Here is a 27,722-nt window from a genome sequence, read left to right on the forward strand (position 1 = left end):
TAGGAATTTAAAAGTTCAGCCTTCTCAACATCCTGTCTTACCATTTCATCATTTTCATCCTGTAAAAATACTATAGCATCTTTGACTTTTCTTTTACTTTTGACATATCCCCAAAATCCTTTATTATTGCTTTTGACATCTCTTGCAAGCCTCAGTTCATTTTCAGCTTTAGATAATCTGATTTGTGCCCTGCAGGTTCTGCAGACAGCATTATATTCTTCTTTAGATATGCCTCCCTCTTTCCATTTTATAAACATTTTTTTCTTCCTTTTTAGCATGGTTCTGCCAGGATGCAGGTAATTAATCTGTCTTCCATAGAATTAACTCCCTCACAATTGGAGGTTTTAAGTTTGGGTTTGTCGTTTTCACCAGCCTCTCCCTTTGACTCATTCTTAGCCACCAAAAATCTCCACCTCTTTGCCCGCAAATTAGTTTTGAAAAAGCTGCATGATAAGCCCAGAATGGGGGAGGCTTGGACTGAAGATGAGCTGCGTGCTATCTCTATCCTTGAGGAATTGGGGGATGATCCACCAATTGCGGCCCCTTCAGGTAAGGATACTTTTCATCCCCCTGTCCCCAAAAAATTCCCCCCTCTCAACCTTTATCCCCATATTGAGCTTTTTGTCAAGCTTGTGACAAAGGAATTTGAGAAATTAAAGCGCTCAGGTTCTGGGGACAATTTGACCTTTTCACAGAGAGCAGCTCTTAATGAGCTAAAAAATCTCAAAGGGGTTGTCATTAAGCAGGCTGATAAAGGGGGTAACGTGGTGGTGTGGCCGATTTCAATGTATGAAAGGGAAGCCTTTCGACAACTTAGGAATGACACATGTTACAAAAAATTAACATTCAATCCCACCCTCAAATTCAAAAGGGAACTGCAGGATATTCTTGATCAAGCCTTTGATATAGGCACCATTACTAGGGATCTCAGGGACCATTTGATACCTCTTTACCCTAAAATGGCATGCATATATTTTATACCGAAGGTTCACAAAAATGCCTCCTCTCCTCCTGGGCGTCCCATTGTCTCGGGCAATGGGAACCTATGTGAGACTGTTTCCAAATTCTTGGATTTTTATTTGAAGCCTCTGGTAGCCGACCTCCCCTCCTATGTGAAGGATTCTGGGGACGTCTTGAAGAAAATCGATGGCATCCCTCTTGAGAAAGATATGTGGTTGTTACCATGTATGTGGAGGCTTTATACACATCGATACAGCATCGGGATGGGATCATGGCCACTAAAACCTTTCTGTATATGTCCGAGCACAATCTAGATTTCATTGAATTCCTACTTTCATTGTTGAAATTTGCTCTGGAGCATAATTTTTTCATTTTTAAACAAAGCATTTATTTACAACAACAGGGGACTGCCATGGGTGCTGCTTTTGCATCTGCCTATGCAAATATTTTCATGGGCATGTGGGAACGAGAAATCTTTCTCACCAAACCCATTGCGCATATCGAGGGGGTCTTGCTCTGGGTCCGCTAGATCGATGATATTCTCATGGTATGGCAGGGCTCAGAGCGAGACCTCCTCGATTTTGTTGGGACCCTAAATGATAATAAGCTGAACATCAAGTTAACTTATAAATATAGTCAGTCTTCCATCGACTTTCTTGATATTTTGATTACCAATCCCTCGAGTGGCTTCTTGGAAACCAATATTTTTCGCAAAGAAACATCTGTTAACTCGTTCCTCCATGCCTCCTCTTCTCATCCCTGCTCTCTGATCAAGAGTATACCTAAGGGTCAGTTCCTTAGGGCCAGGAGAATTTGCTCCAATGAAAACAATTTTAATGAGCAAGCGGATGATTTGTTTCATAGGTTTCGGGAAAGAGGTTATTCGCGAAGATGCATTAAAAAAGGTTTGCAAGCAGCAAAAAAATCTGATCGTAATGAGCTTTTGAAACCGCATTCGAAACCTGTTCAAGATTCAAAGGTAAGGTTTATTACGACTTTTAATACCAACTGGCGGGGCATGCAGGAGTCCTTAAGGAAATTCTGGCCCTTATTAAAGGAGGATAGATGTCTGGCTAAATGTCTTTTGGACTATCCATCTATCACTTACAAGAAATCACCTAATTTGAAAAATCATATCGTCCGGAGTTATTATCCCGGTCCTCAACCGGGGAAGGCTTTTGGTTCCAGGGGTCCTCTTGGGGGCTTTTTCCCATGCGGTAGTTGTATTGCATGCCCCAATATGGTACGAGCCACTACATTCGAATCTAGTAAAGGTGAGACTTTTTCGATCACACAGCACATCACCTGTGACTCTTTTGGCGTGGTATATTATGCCCATTGCCCCTGTCCTAAAATTTATGTCGGGTTAACCTCAAGGCCTTTAAGGACCAGAATTAGGGAGCACCATCGCGACATTGTGAATGCCGCAGATGTACAGGACATCTCCTCTCTTAAACCGATACCACAACATTTTAAATTAATGCACGATTGTAATGCCAACCTCTTGAAGGCCTTTGGAATAGATAAGGTGCATGTTGATGTTAGAGGTGGTGATTGGAGGAAGATGCTGGCACAATTGGAGGCACGATGGATTTCCAGAATTCATTCTGTACAACCTGATGGCCTTAGTGAGGTCATTAGTTTCGCACCATTTTTGTAAGAATTTGCTGTTTAAAAAAAAATTTTTCTGTTATAAGCTTCCTTTCTCCCTTTCCATCTTTTTTTATTCTTTGTTTTAATTCTGTTTTTAATTTTATGTGTTCCCTTTTTTAGATGTTTTGAAATATGGCTGTCTTTGCTCCTGGCTGGATGTGGATGTGGCGTTCCAAGCGTGCTTCTCTTTCCTGCGTGCTTCGGAGGATATTTTATGGTTCCCTGTTTTCCCTTTTTCCAGCTGTTGTATTTGAAGGAATATATTATTGTTATTACTTTTATACTATATGCAACATGTTTCACACCCTTTATACATTATGTGGTTGTTGATTGCACATGGACGTTGACGTCCTTTCCTTCTTCCTCCTCTTTTGGGGGACTTTTAATATGAACATACTATTTCACTAACTTAACATTTTTTAACAGTATTACATCTTTTCACCATCTTAGCACCTTTCTTGTCTAAAATCAGTGTATATGTATTAATCTACTCCATCGTGATATTAGCAACTAAATTCACTCTTCAGTCCCTCTTTCCCTTTATAAAGGGTGCATTTATGCTTGGAAATATGGGGAATTTCTATTTAGCGTGGACATTCTGCTTGATGTGGTGTCTCCTGTGCGTGGTCCGGTTTTTGGCGTCGTCATGGTGACGTGTCCCTGTGTTGCCGCTTCCTCTCTCCTGCTCTGATGCCTCGAGCTTGGAGGGGGTGCGGCTTCGCACGGCGCCGACCTGTGACGACACTTGTTTCTGGCGGCGTCGTGGCAACGCGTCCGTGTGCTGCCGCCTCCCCTCTCCTGCTCTGACGCGTCGAGTTTGGAGGAGGCGCGGCTTCGCACGACGCCGCTCTATGACGGGGCCTGTTCCGGGCCGCGCACAGGAAGCCTACATCAATGCCGCCTTTCAGCTCACTCCACTGCCTTATAAAAGGGTGCAGAGACAGCTTAACCATGTTCCCCTTTGAGAAAGCTAACGCGAAACGCGCGTCAGGGGTCTCCTGTCCGCACTTTAAGGTAAATATGCTTTAGCAGCTACTTTGCATTAACGCCTGGGTATATGCTGGGTTTATACTCATATTGTCACCAATATTCATGCATGTTACATTACCCAGTATCCCTAATTTGGCTGGTTTTTGCCTTTCTATGTGCCTCATTGTATTTAGCGCTTCTATATACCATTGTGTTCTTATCATAAGACTAAACCTGCGCATTCCTGCGGCTTTATTATTTGCCTGGGAAATTATGAGACTATAATATATGCAGCACTGCTATTTACCCCACGTGCGGTTTCTTTGTGTGTTATGTTCCCCGCATAATTATGTCTATTTCTTATCAATGGATTTTGTGATATTCTATTATATTTCAAATAAAGTTTGTAATTTTAGGCATTGCTTCTTTTTCTTTGTTGGATGCATGCTACATACATGCTACATACTACATACATAATACATATATACTACATGCATGCAACATACATACAACATATATACTACATGCATGCAACATGCATACTACATATATACTATATATACTACATGTAACATACATGCTACATACATGCTACATACTACATACATGCTACATACTACATACTACATACATATATACTACATGCATGCAACATACATACAACATATACTGTATACTACATGCATGCAACATGCATACTACATATATACTACATGTAGCATACTTACTACATATATACTACATGCTACATACATGCAACATACATACTACATACATGCTACATACATAATACATATATACTACATGCATGCAACATACATACAACATATATACTACATGCATGCAACATGCATACTACATATATACTATATATGCTACATGTAACATACATACTACATGCTACATACATGCAACATACACACTACATGCTACATACATGCAACATACATACTACATACATGCTACATACTACATATATACCACATGCATGCAACATGCATACTACATATATACTGCATATATACTACATGCATGCAACATACATATATACTACATACAATACATACATATAGACATACAGTACATATAACATAGAGTACATACTCACCATCACTTGTCACTTTGATCCCCGAAGCCATTGTCCCCTTGAGGAATAAATATCAAAATAAAAAAACACCAATATACTTACCCCGATCCGCAGAAGTCCACGAGGGTCCAACGTCCATCTTGCGTGGAGAACAGCAGCATCAGCTGATGCTACCGTTCTCTACCAGCTCCAGGAATACAATGACGGAAGGTAGGTATCCTTCCGCACTGTATTCCTCCACCACTTTAAAAAAAAAAAAGTCCCTAGTCTCACTTTATGCCATTGCTGCGTGGGAAATTCCCACGCAGCAATGGCATAAAGTGAGACTAGGGACTTTTTTTTTTTTTGCATGTATGTAGTATGTATGTTCCATGTATGTAGCATGTAGTGTGTATGTATGTAGTATGTATGTTGCATGTATGTAGCATGTAGTGTGTATGTTGCATGTATGTAGCATGTAGTGTGTATGTTGCATGTATGTAGCATGTAGTATGTATGTTACATGTAGTATATATAGTATATATGTAGTATGCATGTTGCATGTAGTATATATGTTGTATGTTGCATGCATGTAGTATATATGTATGTAGTATGTATGTAGTATGTATGTTGCATGTAGTATATATGTAGTATGCATGTTGCATGTATGTAGTATGTAGCATGTATGTAGTATGTATGTTGCATGTATGTAGCATGTATGTAGTATGTATGTTGCATGTATGTAGCATGTAGTGTATATGTTGCATGTATGTAGCATGTAGTATATATGTAGTATGTATGTTACATGTAGTATATGTAGTATGCATGTTGCATGCATGTAGTATATATGTAGTATGCATGTTGCATGCATGTGGTATATATGTAGTATGTATGTTGCATGTATGTAGCATGTAGTGTGTATGTATGTTGCATGTATGTAGCATGTAGTGTGTATGTTGCATGTATGTAGCATGTAGTATGTATGTTACATGTAGTATATATGTAGTATGCATGTTGCATGCATGTATTATGTATGTAGCATGTATGTAGTATGTAGCATATATGTAGTATGTATGTTACATGTAGTATATATGTTGTATGTATGTTGCATGCATGTAGTATATATGTATTATGTATGTAGTATGTATGTAGCATGTATGTAGTATGTAGCATGCATGTAGTATGCATGTTGCATGTAGTATGTATGTTACATGGAGTATATATGTAGTATGCATGTTGTATGTATGTAGCATGTATGTAGCATGTAATTTTTTTTTTTTTTTTACATTCAACACATTAGCCGGATGATGGGACTACTACTGTCCCATCATTGGCTAATGTGTCAATCACTGTCATGGTAGCAGGCATCGCCCGATGGGACTTGTAGTCCCATCGGACGATGCCTGCACAGACCCCCGGAGCCTGCACAGACCACCGGCAGGCCGACACAGCCCCCCGGAGCCTGCACAGCCCCCCGGCAGGCCGGCACAGCCCCCCGGAGACTGCACAGACCACCGGCAGGCCGGCACAGCCACCCGGAGCCTGCACAGACCACCGGCAGGCCGGCACAGCCCCCCTGGCAGGCCGGCACAGACCCCCGGAGCCTGCACAGACCACCGGCAGGCCAGCACAGCCCCCCGGCAGGCCGGCACAGACCCCCAGAGCCTGCACAGACCACCGGCAGGCCGGCACAGACCCCCGGACAGTTGGCACAGCCCCCCAAAGGCCCGAACTGACGGCGCATCATGATGCGCACAGACAGCGCATCATGATGACGTCATTTCGGCAGCCAATCAGAGCCACAAAAGTGGCTCATTGCATTTTGGACTTCCGATTCCGGTATCCGATACGAAAAAAGTATCGGTACTCGGTATCGGAATTCCGATACGGCAAATATCGGCCGATACCCGATACTTGCGGTATCGGAAAGCTCAACACTAGGCATAATTCTTGTACTTACAGTAATGGACTAAAAATGCTTCTTTGGAGAATTTTCTTTATATATGTGTAGAAAGTGTGTTTCACCGCTGAGCGGTTCACGCAGGCGCATTGCTTCGACCATATCGGAAGTGCTAAGCACGATGATCCGGAATTAGTATGTGCTGACCACTTTTTTTTTTTAATTGTATGAACATATAATTTAGCATCATATAAGAATAAATAACCATCAATAAACAGTGATTGAAAAGAACAAAGGAACAGAAATCAGAGTAGGCATTATCATATTTAATGTAAAATATTTTGACCTGTAGATCTAGATGTAGTTTGATTATTTGGACATCAAGATTGTTAGTCCTTTAGCGTTACCCAGGGTGCACCACAAGGAGGCGGACTAACATTGCACCCCTGCTGACCAGTGCTGGCACCTAATTTAATCATATTTTATCCGACATGCCGGATGATGTGGCGTGCGGCTCACGGCGTTTGCGTTCCATCTGAATTACCAATGAGGTAAGTTACTGTGACCATATGATGCAATATAAGCAATGTTGTTATATTGTAATGGGTGTCCCCAATTTCTGAATAATTGATTTTGATTTGTTGTGCACCAGTAGGCGGTGTTTTCAATATCTATTTATGTGGACCTCACCATGTTCCCCCTTCCCCTGGGAGGCTTGAGGCTATATGCACATGGTGCGGATTCTGCTGCGGATCCGCAGCGTTTCTGGCCCTGCGGGTCCGCAGCAATTTCTGGTGCGTTGTACAGTACCATTGTTTCCAATGGTAAAACCAAAAACGCTGTGGATTTTTCCGCGCGGATGTGCTGCGGGTTACAATCCACAGCATGTCAATTCTTTGTGCGGATTCCGCTGCGGTTTCACACCTTCACGATTATGAGGTGTGAAACCGCAGGGTTAAACCGCAGGTAAACAGCAGGACTTTTGACCTGCGGATTTACCTGCGTTTTTTTACAAATCCGCAGGGACAAATCTGCAGCTCTCAAAAGTACATGTGCACATAGCCTTAGTGTATCACCTGGCATGGTAGAGCTCTCTTTGTCATGATACCAGTGCTGGTGGACCTGCACTTCTGGGGTTAATGTTTTGATCTCAGTGCAGACTCTTACCTGCACACCTGGGACTTATTATGGTGGCCTCTTATTGGTTCTGGGAAAGCTTCTTATAGCCTCAGGAAGCACCCATCTCTGTCAGTTATACTTTCGCCCTTGGCATAGTGTGGTGACCCCTGAGTGTGTTTGTGCTGTGTTCTGGTTGCTTGATACTCTGTGTACAACTCGGTCTGTTCTCTGGATATTGCTTGTTGGATTCTACTTGGTACCTTCTATGTCTGTTTGGTTCTGATCCCTGCTTAGCCCCGACTATCCGTTCTGTCTCATCCCTGGTACTTTACTGCTATCTCTGTGTATGACCTCCGTTTTGCCTGACTCTGAGTATTTCTGTTTAGTGTCCTGCCATCTCTGTAAGCAGGACGCTAAGCCCCGCCCCTTGCAGTCACATGACCGTTGGTCCTTCACTGCTTGCTAAACTTCAGCGTCCCCAGGTCCTGTTTGTACTTTCCAGCTGTACCTGACCCCGGGCCCTCCTACAGTGCGGGTGAGTCCCTGCTCAGCGGAGGCTGCACGCCAGCGTTGACAGGACCCTGACACTCTGTCCCTGGCTGCCATAACCCCTGATGAAATGTGCTGGGTGGCGGTCCCCGGTTGGAATGGCAGGAATATATTTTTTCTTTCTCCTGAATTGGATGTGTGTCCTTATGGTGCTATACCTTCAGCTCCACAGATTTTTTGAACCAACTTGGAGATCCTATTCCCTACTGAATGGGTGAGATTGTTCCTGTTGTGGTATTACATGGATCTTCATTGTTTATGTGGGGCAATGTGAGCTAATTGCTTTCTGTGTTTTTGGCTCTGGCCCCCTCTTGGTTCATTAGGTCTATTTTGGCTACACTGCCAGTGGCACTGGGATTAGTAGTTTTATGATAGACAGTCGGTCCTCCGACTTGACAATTCTGGTTAATTTGTGGCTTGTCTTGTTGAGGGACACTGGCTTTTATGCTTGTTGTGTCTTAGAATTTTAATAATTTAATAATAAATGTTATGTTTAAGGGTACGTGCACACGCTGCAGATTCTGCTGCGGATTGATTCGCGCGGATTTAGCAAAATCTGCAGGTAAATCCGCAGGTCAAAAGACCTGCTTTTTATCTGCAGATTAGCCTGCGGTTTATCACCTCTACAATGGAGGAGATGGTAAACCGCAGCGGAATCTACAGAAAGAACTGACATGTCAATTCTTTCTGCAGAATAGAAACCGCAGCAAATCCGCACCGTCTGCACTGCGGTTTCCATTTCCCATAGGATATTATGGTACTGTTGAGGTAGGGCTAAATTAACCCTTCACGGTTGAGCCAGAGATTTCCAAATTAATTCACAGGGCGTTGCTAGCAACTGGGAATGACCACACGGAGACGGGGGTCTCTGTACGGGAGGATCGAGGCAGATCACTGAGCCCCTTTACTGAATCTCACATTACATAGCATTCTGCTTAATTATGCAAAGTATACAGCTACCAATAGAATCATAATACATTTAAGCCAATAGTATTGCAAGAAAATCGGAATATGTCCCCAGCTGCGTGACGTAGAATATAGAACAATAGCACATTCTTTTAGGGTCTCATCTCATATCTCATATCTTGTACAAGCTGGAACAGTCTGGTTTCATAACAGCCGTGAACTTTCATCTAGTTAAGTTACAAAATTTAACTCATAAACAACAAAATGGCGTCACAAGCACAAAAATGGAGTCTAAAGAACAAGATGTCCCGTACATCTGAATACTGTACTTCACAATTCCCCCCTAGATAAATTTTGATAACACATATGTAGCATCAGAGGTGCTATCCCAAGCCATAAGCTCGAGGGGTACTGGTCTTCACATGACTGATGCCGTGTTATCAGTCATGGTTGTCGCGGCGCACCCGTCCTCCCTGTACACTACAATTTACGAATAACAATTTTTGATGATGGTGGTGGGGATCTTTTGTAGGTAGCCATGTGCTTGGCTTCAACATCTTCATCAAGTAGCCTATTGAGATCAGTGCAGAGAAGAGCAGGGGCAACAACACCTTTGGTATCATCATTAGCTGGCTTAGTGCAGAATTTCCTAATACATACAGAAATACACCACAGAACAAGTTTTAGTATCACATATACAACAAGGATACAGGCAGCAATGTGTAACAAGCTCTGTAAGATCCCAGCTATCCAGCCCCCTATTCCCTTAAACCAATTGGCTGGATTGAGAAAGGAGAAGGTGTCTGACCACCAACTGTCCTTAGTACGATCATTGTCTTTATCGTATTGATCTCTGAGTCTTTGAATGTCTTCTAACTTTAACCTTAACTTCATAGTACTGTTAGGATCTATATAATGACAGAAAGCGGGTCCAATGACCTGACACATACCACCTTGTGCTGCTGTTAAGTAGTCCAGCACTATAGTTTGTTTATTAGTGACTATAATAAGTTGACTTTGGACAGCAACAGTAGTATTAAGTATGTCCAATATATCCCAAATTTGATCATCTAGATAATCTGTGGCCCTAACCAATTTATCCCACATCTGTGTAATCATTGGGTAAATGAAAATAGAACTGACAATTTTATTGGCCACACACATCTGTACTATATGTGGTCTCCCTGAAGGGCGGGGTGAATTGTCCGCAGCTCTTTTGTATAATGTATGTTTGGGTATAGCCTGTGTATCCAACTGTTTGTTCGGTATAACAAAGGTGGCCGGGGTCAAGCGACCCAGAGTACAAGTACCTCTTACCCCTACTGGCAACCATTTATAAGCATTGTCTCCACATACCCAGAACATGTCATCAGGTAAATCCCATAGGGTTGAATGTTGCAGTACCAATCTATGAGCTAAGTCTATGAATGCAGATGCATTCTGAAGCATGCACCAAGCTAGAGATTGTCCTAAAGGACTACAATAACCTACATCAGGATTTCCACAAGTGGGGGTTCCTGGCACATATTCAGAGGACTCATTACAAGATATATTGCCAGGAATACTGGCACAGGTTTCGTTAGAACCCTGGGGAAACAAATTAGAAAATTCCCATGACGTATTATGTAACCTACTTTCTAGCAACATTGGTTTGAAGGCATCAGTAGAGTGTGAAGTTACATTGAAACTGACTTGTAGACCATACGTTTGAACTTGCCCTAGATTGGATAGACTAGTCTTATTCTTAGGGACCCAAGCCCCTCCTTTGTAGGCCAAATATTGAAGGTGTGTATTACTTCCTGAAAGGTTATCTTGTCACCAGAGGTATCCCACCCATCCCACAATAGGTATACCAACAGTTAAATTCCATAACTTAGCATTATCTGTGGCATTGTGGCGAGTGTGTCATCTGTGGCATCTGTGGCGAGTGTGTCAGAACAGTCAGTCCAAGCAAATAACTCCTCGGGTGGAACAGGGATAGCCAAAAAGGGGATGCTTGTGGCTGACACTGGTGAATATGTGCAGATCCAACAGTCTGCCAGAGACTGGGAATTGTCCAACAAATCTCTCAGTAATTTTTCATGATGTTGTATAAACTTATTATTCAAGGATGTTGGGGAATTTAGGCTGTCCCATGCGGTTACCAATAATAATATGGAAAATGCGAAAGACCAAAACATTATGCCCCTTTAATTGCTATTGACTTGTTGGGTGATGAGGAGGACTTCATAGGGATCGTCATACAAGGGTTCTAGTCCGTGCTTCCTGACATGCCTCTTCATGACTACCAAATCACCAGGCTTCAGGTTATAGCAGGTTTCTGCTGAATCTGGAAAAGAAGAGGAAACTAGAACATGGGTGTTAGTAAAAAATCTTGCTAAGCTGAATAACACATTGAACAGCACGGTCAGTTTCTTCTGATAACTGCTGAGGCTGGAAATTTGCAACTGGGGGCCTAGCACCAAACAATATCTCATATGGGGACAGGCCAGGTTTTGCAATAGGGGTAGTACGGATGTGGTAGAGTACAATGGGTAGGAGCTCTGGCCATGGAGCCGTAGTCTCCTGCATCATTTTGGTCAATTGTCCCTTAGTGTGCCATTCAACCTCTCAACTTTCCCACTGGATTGTGGGTGGTACGGAGTATGGAGGGCTACAGTGGATCCAAGCATTGTCAGAACTTCTTGGTACACATGAGAAGAAAAGGCCGGACCTTGGTCACTTTCAACAACTTCTGGAACCCCATATCTGCATATAACTTCCATCACCAGTTTCTTCGTTGTGGTCTTTGCAGTCATGTTGGTAATAGGGAATGCTTCCAGCCAACTGGAGAACCGGGGCCCAGTAGAATTTTTGCACCAGTGCGAGGGCCTGATTCTTTCCTCGATGTGTAGGCCCATGTGCCCATATGGCAATAGCAGGGTACATCCGCTTAGGGAGACACACGAGTTGGTCCTTTTTCCAGAGACCATTATCCATACGTGCCCCATCAGTCTTCCATTGCTTCACCTCTTCCTTTGGAGACATTCTCTGCATCGTCATTAAGCGGTCTCGCGGGGTCCGACAGAAAACTTCAGTCTGTTGTAGATCATCAGGTTCTTGTAGGGTCAATGCTTCTTGTAACTGTTTACACTGAGAGCGTGTGGTCACCATAGTTGGTATGGTTGGTTCAACGGGTAAAAGAGCGGCGGCTTTTGCTTGCATATCCGCAAATGTGTTGCCAACAGTCTGTGGACTGTTCCTAGGACCGTGCGCCTTAACTTTGATAATAGCCACCTGAGTAGGTAATTTGATCGAGTCCATGAGGGTTTTAACAGCTTCAGCATTTTTCACTGGGGTTCCGGCAGTAGTAATAAACCCTCGATTGGCCCATAGATCCCCAAAATCGTGAGCAATACCAAATGCATACCGTGAATCCGTGTATATATTAGCCCGTCTGTTCTTGGCCAAAGTACATGCAGTAGACAGAGCCTGGAGTTCTGCTTCTTGTGCTGATTGTGATGGCAGGAGCGCAGCTGCGTGCACTACAGTGTCCTCTGTGGTAGCAGCATATCTCGTGTGGAATCTACCAAACTCGTCAGCATATCTTGAACCATCCGTGTATAACACCAGATCAGGATTTGGGAGTGGTGTTGTGAGTTCATTTTCCCCTTCACTACTGAGGCCCGAGGAACTCCCTCTTCTGGTGAAGAAAGGTAGTGAGCCTGATTGTCAAACACCTGGGGCTGATGATGATGACTGGCTGAGTGGAGTTAATGACTGGATATAAAGCTGCCGACGCCCTTCTGGCCTGCGGGTGATTTCTCTGTGGACTTCTAGGAAACCAGTCTGATTCCTGCTCATCTAAAACTAAGATTTCTGCTTTGCCTTTTTGCATTAGTGTTTTGTTTTCCTTGCTTTTCTGGATTCTGCCATTCCCTGCTGGGGTGAGCTGAATCTCCTTTTGCCTGTTGCTCTGTCTTCAGAATATTCCTGAGTACTGACATAGCTTTTTTGAAGCCTAGCGTCTTGAGGGCCTTTTTTACTGTCAGTTTGTTGGCTCTTATTGTCATAGGGTTTTTCACGGATTGCAGACAGCAGCCTTCCTGTCCTTTCCTATCTAAGCTAGCGTGGGCCCCATCTTTGCTCAGTCTATCTTTCTGTCTGTGTTTTGATCTTTCTTCTTGCTTCACCGTCATTATATGTGGGGGGCTGCCTTTTGCTTTGGGGTCTGCTCTGGGGCAGTTTAGATTTCCCTTTCTGTCTTTAGGCTATGTAGTCCTCCGGCTGTGATCGAGGGGCCTAGGGCATCGTAGGAGCCCCCCACGGCTACTGCTAGTTGTGTTGATAGGTTCAGGGGTCTGCAATCCGATAGCTGCCAACTTCTCTGGTTTTCTGGACTTAGATAGCATTTCTATTTTTGCCTCCTACGGTGACTCAATCACAACAGAGTGGGTTCTCACTGACATTTGGTGGAGTAGCTGTTTCTTCAGTCAGAAGTTGGGAACAATCATGTTGGAGGTAATCCTCATCACTGCCATCTTTCCTTCTAGTTCATTATACCGTCTTTCAAGGCGTTGTAAAGGGGTTGCATTATGCGGGATGCATCCGGTATCCACTGACAACAATAAGTGCATAGTCCAAGAATACGCTGAAGTTCAGTTTCATCTTTTGGGAAAGGAAGGGAGCTGACAGCTATTTTTCTTTCTTCTGCGAGGTGTCTGACACCCTGAAGGAGACAGTGACCCAAGAAAATCACTTGACCAAGGCAGAACTGAAGTTTCGAGGCCGAAACTCGACAGTTCAGTGCTGCCAGATACTTAAGGAGGCTAACAAAGGCAGAAATGGCTAAAGACACCTGCTCATATTTTTTTTTTTGCAAGCTGGTTGGGACTGTTTTGGGCCCCTTGTGGCATAACTGTCCATGTTAACTGTTGTCCCTGATAAATGAAGGCAAATAGAAACTGGAAATTTGGGTGTAACGGAATGCTAAAGAAGGCATTGGTAAGATCAATAACTGTAAACCAAGCAGCATCCTGGGGTATTTGGGACAAAAGAGTATGAGGATTAGGCACCAGGTTTGAGAAACACTTTTACTGGTTCTACAGGCATTTTCCCTATATCATTTGGCCCTTTTGACCAGAGTTTAGATAGTATCTCTGAGAGGTATGGGGTGAGTCATTGATCCTCAGGCAATATTGGGGGTGGATCTGAGCCTATCAGGGCCATCATAACTGTAGGAAGGGCATGCAAAATACAGATTTCCTCACTGTCTTCATCTATATAGGGATTATATAACAAAAAAAAACATCTGACAATCATCTTGGATTTGTATTCTGGAGCGGAACTGTGATAATAAATCTACCCCTAGTAAATTTGCTGGACATATGGGAGAGATTACGAACTGAACAGTAACCTTGGGAAAAGGTCCCACAGAAATAGGGTTTATGAAAGAATATTAATTGGGTCTACCATCTACTCCGATCAAAACAGCAGGAGAATGACAATCTCTGAATGTGTTCGAGTCTGGCACAGCGCCATAATTAGCAGGGAGGGGCTGAGGAGCAGGGTTACCAGTAGCTGAAGTCTGGGGGGGCGAGAGTTTGCTGTGTGGGCTGAAGGGCACACTGTGTGCTTGCAGCTGCAGTGGGGGCTGGAGGCTGCTGTTTGCTTTTGTTTTTTTTTTGTTTTTTCTGTACGCTGAACAGACGGGTTAAATTCTTCTGAAAACTTTTTTTTTCTTTTTCCTCTGGATCAGGTGAACGGGGATTGAGGCTGGCAGCAAAGGTGGGGGCTGCGACTCTCGGTCTCCTTGTACAATTGTCATCTAGCAGGGAGACCTCTTCTTTCAAATCATCACTTTTAACTATTCGTCTGCCTAACACATTAGTCTAAATCTTAGTTCCTTCTTTAATCAATCACATTCTCACACCACAGTCACTTGCTCGAACCACAAACAATCCGTCTTTTCCATAATAATAGACAATTTTTCCTTCTTCAACATAGCAGTAACAGAAACAATCAGAATTCACTTTCTCGGTTCTTCCTAACACCTTTGTCACACAATTCATGTGCCAAGCCACAAAATTCTTCTTTTCCTTCCACGGATTCTCTCATTTAGAGCTAAATATCCTGACAAATTGTGCACAGATCTGGTTGCCATTTCAGTCTCTGTTCCACCGGGTCAATAATCCCCCTCTGGGATTGCCCAAAATTCGCGGTACTCAGTGAAAGGAGGAGGGCATCTCAGACTATCCCTCCGGACACCTCTGGTTATATATATATATATATATATATATATATATATATATACCTGAGTTACGTATCCTACCCATCTTCGATCACATGACCACGCCTGATTACTAACAATGATCAGGAATTCAGGATATTTTGACTATAAAGAGAGTCACAATCACTGGTCAATCCGGGGTGTCCGTCCCTTATGAGGTGCGGTTCGAGCACTGGGCCCCCAATGGGACTGCACCTCTATATGATTCCACCCATGAATCACCCCACCACGGGGACAAACCTCAGATCCTCTTTGCAGCAACAAGCACAGGAAAACCACACCAACAGTCAGTCTGAACAGTATAACTGCCAACTTACCGTGGTTGTCGTGGGGGGGTGATCAGTCCCAATTTTCCAGCACCTGTGTCCGCTCCGAGGGTCCTTTGTCTTGTTGTCCTCCGGGGGGGGCAGAGGCGTCCCTACTCGGGGGGCCCCACGTTTGGGCACCAAGCTGTTGAGGTAGGGCTAAATTAACCCTTCACGGTTGAGCCAGTGATTTCCAAATTAATTCACAGGGCGTTGCTAGCAACTGGGAATGACCACACGGAGACGGGGGTCTCTGTACGGGAGGATCGAGGCAGATCACTGAGCCCCTTTACCGAATCTCACATTACATAGCATTCTGCTTAATTATGCAAAGTATACAGCTACCAATAGAATCGTAATACATTTAAGCCAATAGTATTGCAAGAAAATCGGAATATGTCCCCAGCTGCGTGACGTAGAATATAGAACAATAGCACATTCTTTTAGGTCTCATCTCATATCTCATATCTTGTACAAGCTGGAACAGTCTGGTTTCATAACAGCCATGAACTTTCATCTAGTTAAGTTACAAAATTTAACTCATAAACAACAAAATGGCGTCGCAAGCACAAAAATGATGTCTAAAGAACAAGATGTCCCGTACATCTGAATTCTGTACTTCACAGTACTGTACGATCCGCAGGACCAAAACTGCTGCGGATCCGCAGCAGAATCCGCAGCGTGTGCATACACCCTTAAGGTTCCCCTTTTTTGCTAATTTTTTCCAACAGAAAAGGGACCCTGACTACCTGAAATGTATTGCTATCTAGAATATTTTACATCACACTAGCTGAAGAGCCCAGCGTTGCCGGGCATGGTAACTAACTGTGGTTAGTTATAACAAATTATACTGATTATATTGCGCATAAATACATTTCACATCATATATTCAACACTACAGATTTGCAACACAAATTAACTAAACGATTACCCAACTTATAATGGCAGCAATAATAAAAATAATAAGGGGCCTTATTCTTCCTGCACCTCATGTTCCTTATTTTTGCACAGCATTTTTCTGCAGCACAGCTTTTTTCCTTTATAGTCGCCTCCTCCGGCAGTACCTCACACTCCTCTTCCATATACAATTGGAAACACTTGATCCAGAGAGAAGCACTAATTGCAATAAAGTGTATTGTACACAGCCTACTTCTTGTGCAGCACCACTTTTCTCCTTTAGACTTCATTCACATGTTATTTGGTCAGTATTTTTACCTCAGTATTTGTAAGCTAAAACTTGTAGGAAAACGATCAGAGGAAAAGTATATTAGAAACACGTCACCACTTCTGTATTGTTACGGCTGCGGCCGAGGACACGGCCCAGCCAACGCTTCCACGTCGCCAGACCACGACGGCGTGGGGCGAGCGTCCCAGGTGAGAACGAAATGTGGACCCACTGGACCACAGAGGGAGACCTGGACCTACCCAGACTAGGGAACGGCAGCGACCGGGGTCTGTGGCAACTTAGCATGTGGACAAGGTGGCGACATGCAAAACTAGATGATACCACACAACTTCAGGTATGAAGAAACATAAAGTTTACTTAAACAAAATCACAGTACATAAACAGAACATAACTATGCCAGGCTCCCGATTCCGCACATCATGAAAGGGTACACGTCTCCGGATAACAGACGAAGGCAGGATGTCATCACGGGTAAATGCAGTCCAGGGTCATCTGGCACGGGCATACTAGGAGGACCTCTCTCTCGGACCTCAGGCTTAGCACAGGCACAGCAGGAGAACATCAGACACCGACCTCGGACAGACGTTAGACTATAGCAGGGGTCATCATGGGTTGATGCAGTCCAGGGTCATCTGGCATGGGCATACTAGGAGGACCTCTCTCAGGCCTCAGGCGTAGCACAGACTCAGTGACACTTGGACCCATCCTGTGTGACGTGACCAGCAGGCCGGTAACTGAGACAACAAGACGCGGCACGTGAAACTGTCCTGTGTGATACGGCCCGCAGGCCGGTAACTGTAAACAACAAGACAAGGGGGAGGGAGCACAGTTACAACGGTGGGCCCTGCGATTGGGAAAGGGGACGTGGAGACCTCCTGCACTCCCCTGAGTCAGTGTCCCTAATGTTCCCTATGCCAGTTCCGCACCGGGCGCCGCTCAGGATACCTGTCGCCCTAGCACACCCTACATCTATCCCTTGCTAGGGAGCTGGGTGGTGCAGGCACTGGCCCCACCGCTGTACTAATACACATGAAGGAAAAACACAAACAGGGGAACACCACTTAGCTTTACTCTATTGCACTTGCTCCTGGCAACAGAGTCCACCACCAGAATGCAGCTCTCCTCCTGAAATGCTGCCACCAAGCTCTGTCAGAGCTGCAAGGAAATCCCCTCTGACTCCTTCCACACCAGGGCTCTGATCGTGCTGCAAGGAGCTCTCTCCAGCCCCTTCCTCCACCAGGGATGGTTGGAAATGAATACTATCACCAACACTGATTGCAACACCTGTGACTCTTTTATAGCAGAGCCAGCAATAACATCTGCATTATAAATGTGCACTTAACTAAAGAAACAGAGTGCAGTGACGCTCACCACCACCGGGGGCAAACTTAGAACAAACGACACCACAGTGCAATAATCCAAATGGCCACCGGGGGCAAAAACATCTCTAAGCACAGCTTGAGAAAAAAAAGGTTACCTGTGCTTTTATCTGTCCTGATCCCGCATGGATCATGACACTCAGCAGGAGAACATCAGACACTGACCTCGGACAGACGTCAAGATGATGGCAGAGGGTCATCACGGGTTGATTCAGTCCAGGGTCATCTGGCAAGGGCATACTAGTAGGGCCTCTCTCTCAGGCCTCAGGCGTAGCACAGGCTCAGCAGGAGAACATCAGACACCGACCTAGGACAGATGTCATCACAGGGTGGACCCCAGGGAACCGGCAGAACATCGGGACACAGGCAGGACATTGGGACACAGGCAGGACATTGGGACACAGGCAGGATATCAGGACAACGGCAGGACATGGACAGCACAGGTCCAGGAACACCGGCATGGCAGCACAGGTCATCGGCTGAGACAAGGACAGCACAGGACCAGGAACACTGGCGTGGCAGCTCAGGTCATTGGCTGAGACACGGACGGCATAGGACCAGGAACACCAGCATGGCAGCTCAGGTCATCAGCTGAGGCACGAATGGCACAGGACCAGGAACACCGGCGTGGCAGCACAGGTCATCAGCTGGTCAGATCCAGGCAGAGCCGTCACCGCGAAACAAAGTTGGAGACTCCCCAGGAACACAGAGGAGGAGTCCATCCAGGAACACAGGTGGGACTGACTCTGGAACATAGGCTGGACCACCAGGACTACGGACTGGACATCTGGACACAGGCTGGACATCAGCACACAAGCAAGACATTGGCAGGACATATGGAAGAGGTTGTCATGTTCCAGACATTGGCAGACCGTCAGGCACCAGTCAGCGGTCGTAAGGCTCCAGGCATAATGCAGTGGACACCAGACTCCGGACATCGGACATGATCTCCAGGTACCAGGTAGCGATCGTCAGGCTTCAGGCACCAGGCAGCGGTTGTCAGGCTCCAGACATGGGACCTAGGAAGGAACTCGAGTGGGATGGTGCAAGCACTGCCGGATTGGACCAAGCCGGACGGAGCTAGTGTGGCGCCCCTGAGGCTTCAGTCACCACAGAGGTACTGCACCTTCTCCTAAGGTGTAGTGCCCCACCATCCAGGTAAGGTGGGAACTCCTGACCATGCTCCACACCTGCATTCCACACACAGGATAGTTCAGTGGGGCCACCTAACAGCTACAGGCTGGGGGTTAGCAGAGCACCCCTCGTGGAACCCTGCTTCGTAACACGAGATGTGCTGGGAGGCGGGCGGAGTTAGATGATATAAAAGCGGGAAAGTGTAGGATTTCAGTTCAGTCTGGGAGAGACCCAGAAGGAGTCAGTCTGGGAGAGACCCAGAAGAGGTGAGTCTGGGGAGAGACCCAGAGAAGAGAGCAGGCTGACAGCAGGTCAGCCTGAGAGGAGCTCAAGGCGGAGGAAGGCAGTCAGACAGGAGAGTCTGAGGACTGGTTTTAGTGAAACGAGCTTCTCAAGGAAGGAAGAGAAGGAGAAAGAGACGTAGACTGAAGACTACAGATTCCATAAGAGAGAGATAGAACAGAGAGAAGGAGTGGGTTGGATAGGAACCCTGCCTATAGGTTCTCAGCACAAAGGCCGGGGCCCGGTCCCCGAGGTTGATTGGATCTTTATATCCGGCAACAGACACCGGAGGAGTAGTGAGCCGCTAACGCCTTACTCCCACAATAGACTTGGGACACAACAGCGAAACGGATAGAGAGCCGGGACTCAGGAGAGGAGTCCCCGAAGCAGGCTACAGCTGTCTGTCATAAAAGTAAAGACTAGGAACATCTAGAGAGAGGCATTCCAGGGTAACTAAGTACTGGAGTGCTTCGCACCTAAAGGCGCATGTGAGGAGTCGTTCAGTGAAGGTACATATTTGCGGAGTGTGGAAGGGAGAGTCCTGTCTTGCCTGGAGGTTGGCTGCAGCCCTGACCTGGAGAACACAGTACAGAGGCAGGCAGTTGTGTGAACTGCAAACAGTGAGTAAAGCTTTGGAACCGCATACTCTGGTGTCCTCCAGTTATTCCCGCATCGCTATACTTGGGTAACAACATCTACACCATCCTGTGCCTCTCCTCATCCATTGCACCTACACTGCCCTGGGACTACAGCTCCACCTGTGGGGAGCTATACCATCTCTGCTGCACCACACCATCAGTCCCAGAGGATCTGTACGCAGCGTTGGCTAACACCTCACTTGCCAAATACCACGGGTGGCGTCACGAACTATACCAATAAACTCTAACACCTTTAACACCACCGCCATTGATATTGGGCGCCCAGGGCCACGGACCGGGTCACGGCTGCTGTGACACATTCCCCTGACACCGGCCCGGTACAGAGTACCCCACAGCCCTGGGGGGGGTGACCCACTAGCACCGCAAAACAAGCTGAGCACAGCGTAGTAGACGCTCAGCAAAAACACCGGACTCCATCTTCAAAAGACGAACCCAAGTTTGTTCACAAGACACCAGTTACAGGGAACTCATAATCACTGGGTACATGGTTCCAGACACAGAAGGACTTCAGGAACATAACACAGCAGAAATCAAAACAAAGACTTTGGTACCAATACACAGACAGGACAGGTTCAGGGACAAAAGACATCAGCTCTCCTAGAACTGATTGCAAGCAGAACAGGAGCTGAACACATAACACACATGGCAAGGTTCAGGAACTTAATGCGAAGCTCTGGCAATGTTCAACAGGAAAGAGGACCTTTTATATAGGAGCTGCCCCTCAGCAATAGGCTGGGAACAGCAATTCAAGTGCACACACTAATCCTAATAAAAGAAGGGAAGGTGTGGCCGCACAGACAGAAACCATTACAGCATAGTCAGCACAGGAGCTGAGACTTAAGGCACCTGGCAGCAGCTGCAAGCCTGGACACATGTGGAAAGTCATGTAACAGCTGCAGAGGACCTTGCAACCCGCAGATAGCTTCTACCACGACAGCCAGGGACCACACATGCGGATGGTCGTGCAGCGGAGCAAAGACATCACAACACATGTACGGCTATACAGCAGAGCAGGGAAATGAGCAGCATCCATACAGGTAACAGACTACAGTATCCCAGCTGATTAGGAGGAAAGGAGAAAAGGGTTAAAGCAGAGACATACAGAGCAACGCCGGGGAAACAAGGTACAAATACTCTGGCATTACACGTATAAGTCAAAACCACAAGTGGGAGAAAAATAAGTACGGAGGTAAAATCCTGACCAAATACTGAACTTGTGAATGTGGCCTTATACACAGCCTCCACCTGGAGGGCCTCACTCTTCTCTACACACAGCTTCATACTGCAGCAGCACTTCACTTCTCTCTTTTTCCCATCATGCCTCTCATTTTCCCCCTCACACCTGTCATTTTGAACCTCACACCTGTAATGTTCCAATCACTCCACTATTTCCCCTCACTCCTCTCATTTTCCACTCACACCTCTTCATTTTCACCTCACACCTGTCATTTTCCCCTCACCCCACTATTTTTCCCCTCACTCCTCTCATTTTCACCTCACTCCTCTCTTCCTCTCAATACGTGCACAGCAACTTCCTGCTATGAGCACAGCGGTGTAGTCCTTAAGGCTCCTCCCATTACCTTGACGTCATGCCTCACAGGAGCAAATCCATTCTAGACATGATGGAGCTAGATGTTTCCTGTGCCTGCCACACACTGATTCTCTGAAGGCGGCAGCCCTGATTTTAGCTCACAGCGGCTGGGACGTTGCCGCCGGTGAGTTTTGCAGGGTGGCTTTCGAGGTGAATGTGTCTCCACCTGTGTGCACTAACAACATGGGCAGTGTGGACAGAGCATTGCATGTAGAGTGAGCGTGGCTTTGCAGAGTGGGTGGGGCTATGTGGAGTGGGCGTGGCTTGATACATACATACACTCAGCTGTATTTATATAGATTTTGGTGACGTCATGCGCTGACTGTTGCTTGCACACAAAAGTCAGCTGAAGGTTACAGAAAAGACACTGCGTGGCAGGATTAGCGCAGGGCGGTGCAGGGAACTTGAATAGAATTGGGGGGTTTATGCGATAAAGAACAGTAGCAGAATGGGGGACATATATACCAAGATGAGCTCAGATGGGAGATATAAGGATGGGGGATATATATACAAGGAAGGGTCCAGGGTAAGGAACATATATACCAGGATGGGAGGCATATATACCAGGATGAGATGCATATATACCAAGAAGAGCCCAGGGTAAGGAACATATATACCAGGATAGGCAACATATATGCCAGGATGGGATGCATATATGCTAGGATGAGCCCAGGATGAGAGACATACCAGGATGGGATGCATATATACCAGGATGGGTGTCATATATACCAGGATACAGGAAAGATGTATATCTTTGTACCGTGTTAGCCAGTAGATAGAAGAATATTCAGAATTGAGAGTCCTCAGTGGTTGATACCTTTGAATCGCTAACTGAAAAGATGGTAACACACTGCAAGCTTTCGAGACTACTCAGGTCTCTTCATCAGACATTGACTAATACAAAATCTGAAGAATCACATATTTATGCTGTGTTGTGCACATATATACCAGGATGGGATGCATATATACCAGGATAAGCCCGGGATGGGGTATATATATACCAGGAAGGGGCCCAGGATAAGTGACAGATATATCGGTATGGGAGGCATATATACCAGGAAGGGACCCAAGATAGGGGCCATATATACCTGGAAGGGGCCCAGAAAGGGTAATATTTATACAGGACAGATGACACTACTTCATAATGACAGAAAGGGCAACACGCATATCCTTATAGAATTTAGAAAGCTATAAGCACCCATATGACCAAATCTTGCACCTGGGTCCAATTGAAGTCATTTAAATCAGCAGAAATACCCACTTTGATACTTCTTTTGTAACATCGTACATAAACAGACTGAAAAACTGTTTCTTCTGTTTAATAAAATCCTCAGGTGAAACTCATCCCTACCGGACATACTGTAATGCAATTAGTACATTGAAATAAATGAATCCTAAAAACACAAAAAAGGACAATAGATCAATAAGACAATGAATTGCCAAATCACTACAGACAGAAGGTCAGAACCCATATTAGGATAAAGTCTATCAATAAAAAATGTGCCTAATTGTAGATTTCACTTGAATTCAGATTTCTTTGTCCAAGTCAGAAAAATATATATTTTAAGTATAAGTTAACCCCTTCATGATGGGGCAAATTTCTGATTTTGCTTTTTCATTCCCCCCCCCCCCCCTTCTTCCCAGAGCCAAAAGTTTTATTTTTCTGTCTACATATGCATATGAGATCTTGCTTTTTTTTTTTTGCAGGATTAGTTGTTCTTTTGAAATATCCCATTCATTTTACCACATAGTGTACTGGAATATGAGAAAAAAATTCCAAGAGGGGAGAAATTGTGAAAAAAAAATCACAATTCTGAAAATTGTTTTTGCAATGTATATTTTGTGGTAAAAATTACCTCACTGTGATTCTGTTGATCAGAATGATTATTGGCGATATCAAACATGTCCAGTTTTTAAATTATTTAGTGGTGAAAAAAATCAGAAGTTTGTAAAAAAAAAAAACATTTTTGGGGATTGTGTGTGTCGACACTCTTTGAGACTTGTAAGTTTTTTTTGCTTTGGTCGATGGAGCTATCTGAAGACTTATTTTTTGTGGGATGAGACTGTTTTTATTGATACCATTTTGGGATAAATGTGACATTTTGATCGCCTGTTTCTTCATTTTTTTGTAAAATTGTTGAGACAAAAAAACATTAATTTGGGCATTCTTAAATTTTATTCCATTTACCATATTTACCAATCGGGTTACACTTTGATAGACTGGACTTTTCTGAACGCAGCGATGCCACATACATGTATTTTTTATTATCTTTATTTTAATGGCGGAAAAATGGGAGTGATTTAAACTATTAGGGTTTTTTATTTTTATCATATTTTTTAAAACTTTTTTTTTACTTTTCATTGTTCTTAATACTAGTCCCCTTAAGGGACTTCAAGCTGCGATTGTTTGATTGCTTGTGCTACTTACCGTCTCTTTTTAAATCTAGCCACAAACAGGGCATCAAAGGAGCTCCGTAATAACAAGCACAGAGGTCTTCTACAGAACTGTGGCTGTCAAAGCAACCCATTGGCAACCCACGATCACAGGTCACCCAAGCTGCTGTGTACTAAATGTTCCTGTCAGAGATTGACAGTGGCATTTAACAGGTTAACAATCATGGGCGGAGCTCCGCACCACCCGCGATTGTTAGTTGCAGGTCCTGTATCACACAGCCATCACTTGCAGGCTCACCCCGCTTCTGACTTGTACGGAAGATGTTGCAAAGGGGATAAATCTCCACCATACAGTCAGCCAGAGGCAAGGATATTAAGAGTCCACAACTGTGTGACGTCATTTATTATCTACTGACAAATAAAATAATCAAATTGGAGCAAATAATCTAATATAGGAAATGAGTGTATTGAGTAGCCTTCATAGACCATCTTTCTGCCTTTGTATGCACATGCTTCTACCCAGTCTTTAAAGACAAGGTCCACCTTAGAATGCCATTATTTTTTGGCTTTTTTTATGTAAGTAGATTCTAAATTATTCACAAATTAAATCAAGGCTAGGTGTTTATTTTATGTTGATTTTTGCACCTGAATATTGTAATTTATCTTAAATAAAGGGGTTTATAGTGATATGCACTTGTAGAATTCCTACAAAGAACATGAGTGTAAAACGTCTGCTGATCTGTCCTATTTTTGTCTTAGAATTGGCTAAAATTCAGCCACCATCTGCCTCTAACAATTGCGCGTGGAGAGGAGCCTCATCCGCAATTGATAACCTGTTAAATGCCACTATCAATCTCTGACAGTGGCACAGTGCACCGCCAGGGGTCATGTTGTCCTAACAGCCGGTGGTCATAATGGTGAGGCGCCGTTAGATTGCCATGAGGGCCAGGGCTTTGCCGAAGTCTACCATGTCTGTCATAATGATACTTCTCTGAATGCCAGCAAGCTGGTATTCATGGATGACAGTGATATGTGCCATAAACAGCAGGACTGTAGTATTGCTTTGTATAGTACAAGCTATGAGATAATCGCAGGTTCAAGTCCATAAAGGGGACTAACAAATTCTGTGAAAAATAAATGTTTTTAAAAATTGGAAAAAAAAATAAGTTCAAATAACTCAATTCTCCCCCCATTAATAAAGAAATTATAAATTACACATATATTGTTATGTCTGTATAAATGTATGAAATTAATTAACCCGATTTCTAGACACTGTAATTATAAAAAAAAAATCTAAATGACGGAATTGTGGGGGTTTTGGCCACCGCAACACCACAAAAAAATGCAATAAAAAGCAATCAAAACATTGTATCTATCCCAAAATTGTATCAATTGAAATGTCAGCTCAGAACACAAAAAACAAGCCATCCCACAGCCCAATTAACTACAAAAGAAATTTTTATTTTTTTAATAAATTTCTGATTCTTTCTTTACCACTTAAAAAAACACAAAAAACTGTGCATGCTTGTTATCCTTGTAAGTGTAGTGACCTGGGGAATCATATTTCCTGGACATTTTTTTATCATATTATGAATTGTGGGGGTTTTTTTGTGATTTTGCTGCACTTGGACATTTTTCCTTCTTTCTGATAAAATGAACTGTCTTATAAAAGTAGACCTTGTTTTGCAAAAAAAAAAACAAGTCCTTGTATGGCTATATGGATGGAAAAATAAAAAAGTTATGGCTCTTGGATGAAGGAGAGGAAAAAACTAAACCACAAAATCTTAAAATAGCCATGATTGAAAAGGTTAATGGTGTATGTAACGATAATGTAAAAATACCATGTATGACTTTTCTGGAACATTCCAGAATCTTCCATTCTCTACATTCTCTAGAATGATTCATAGCAGCACAGAGCCAAGCGACTCCCCTCTTCCCCCCCTTGCAACACATTGCAGTCTTGTGCCTGCAGCTTCACAGCTGTAACACTACACTAGCTCTTTCCTGTCTCCCTCCCCTCCTCACTGCAAGGAATGTCTTAATTAGTAGAAAGAATTTTTTTTGCCTGAGGCCATGTGCGTGGATAAGTGTGGGAAATATTAAAGAGGCCGTATCTCGGACCCAATTAGTGACAGAAATATGAAAATTACATTTCTGCGACATGCGCCGACTCAGCTTCCTGGCCCATGTTTTTCACGGTTCCAGTGCCAACAGAACCAGAGAAATGGATTTCTCCTGAATGGTGGGGAATAACTAGTTCGAGATTGGTTTTGGACGAATGCCAGTGACAGGCTGGAAAAGATGATGCTGTGTGTGTTTCTATATGAGGTACCCTCTGCGAATTATGGTCATGATAAGATTTTCAGCCAGATTGTAACTGTAAGAGCAGGGGGGTGGACAGTCACCAGACAGCCCCTTTGGTGATGTCACAAGCCCAGAATTATAAGTCTGCAACTGAGCCCCCCAGTCAGAGTTGCTGCTGGGATGCTGTGACATTAAGATCTTAAATGAATGGTGATGTTTGGCTCCTCCTCCTCCTCCCCGCATGGTTCTGCCTGTAATGATCTAAGAAATATGTAAGTTTTATTTTCTGCTTTTTTTTAAATCCCTTTTATTTGTAGTTGCATTGTACATACTATTATTGTCTCATTTCATAAAGTCTTTTTATCGTCTGTAAACACTGCCCATCTTTTGGGAATAAACTATAAAATTTATTAGTTCTGCCTCCTTGCTCTGTGATGAATTCAAACATGCCTATAAGCTAATTACGCTACTGATTTGGGTTCGCTTCGAACCCCTCTGTTAATTTTAAATATTAATATGAGGAATCTGAAGCTGGTGGCAGCGAAGTGTGTTCTGGCTAGGCGGGTAGCACTAGTAGTGACTGAGCGAGTTTTATAAGCTGATTGTGTGGCTGCGGCCAAAGCATTTATAACTCCCTCACTGCAAGCGGGCCTAATAGCCATTGCACAACAAGTAGCCATCTGGTGCCTAATTTTCCCAGGTGTAGTTCCCTGACTAACCTGAGGGTATAGCGGGCGCCAGAGAGCTGCAAGTTCCAAAGGGGAACTGGAAACTGGAATATCCATAAATCCCGACAGCTTGTAACATATTGTGGCAGTGGTGGGATAACTAAAATAAACCCCCCTGCCGTAAATTGTTAGGGCAAGACTAGCTTGCTGTTTTTATCACATGGTGCCAGCGGTGGGATAACTAAGATAACCCCCCTGTGCCTGTGATAGCCGTGTGCGGCCAAAGGTCTCACCCCCCGGTCCGTGACAGTGTATATACAGGGTGGGCCATTTATATGGATACGCGTAAATAAAATGGGAATGCTTGGTGATATCAACTTCCTGTTTGTGGCACATTAGTATATGGGAGGGGGGAAACTTTTCAAGATGG

At 44.3% G+C, this 27,722-nt stretch overlaps 1 long non-coding RNA gene across 1 annotated transcript; it reads left to right on the forward strand.

Annotated features, from left to right (window-relative positions):
• The first annotated feature begins 359 nt into the window (after positions 1 to 359).
• LOC141092776 (uncharacterized) lies at positions 360 to 3,849 on the forward strand. Its single transcript, XR_012232909.1, has 3 exons — positions 360 to 549; positions 1,825 to 1,939; positions 2,734 to 3,849. It is a non-coding gene; the product is annotated as an uncharacterized lncRNA (long non-coding RNA).
• The last annotated feature ends 23,873 nt before the right edge of the window (positions 3,850 to 27,722 follow it).

The sequence above is a fragment of the Dendrobates tinctorius genome, unplaced genomic scaffold (assembly GCF_039654945.1).
Source record: "Dendrobates tinctorius isolate UK_male_01 unplaced genomic scaffold, ASM3965494v1 ptg000060l, whole genome shotgun sequence".
In the NCBI taxonomy this organism is placed as follows: domain Eukaryota; kingdom Metazoa; phylum Chordata; class Amphibia; order Anura; family Dendrobatidae; genus Dendrobates; species Dendrobates tinctorius.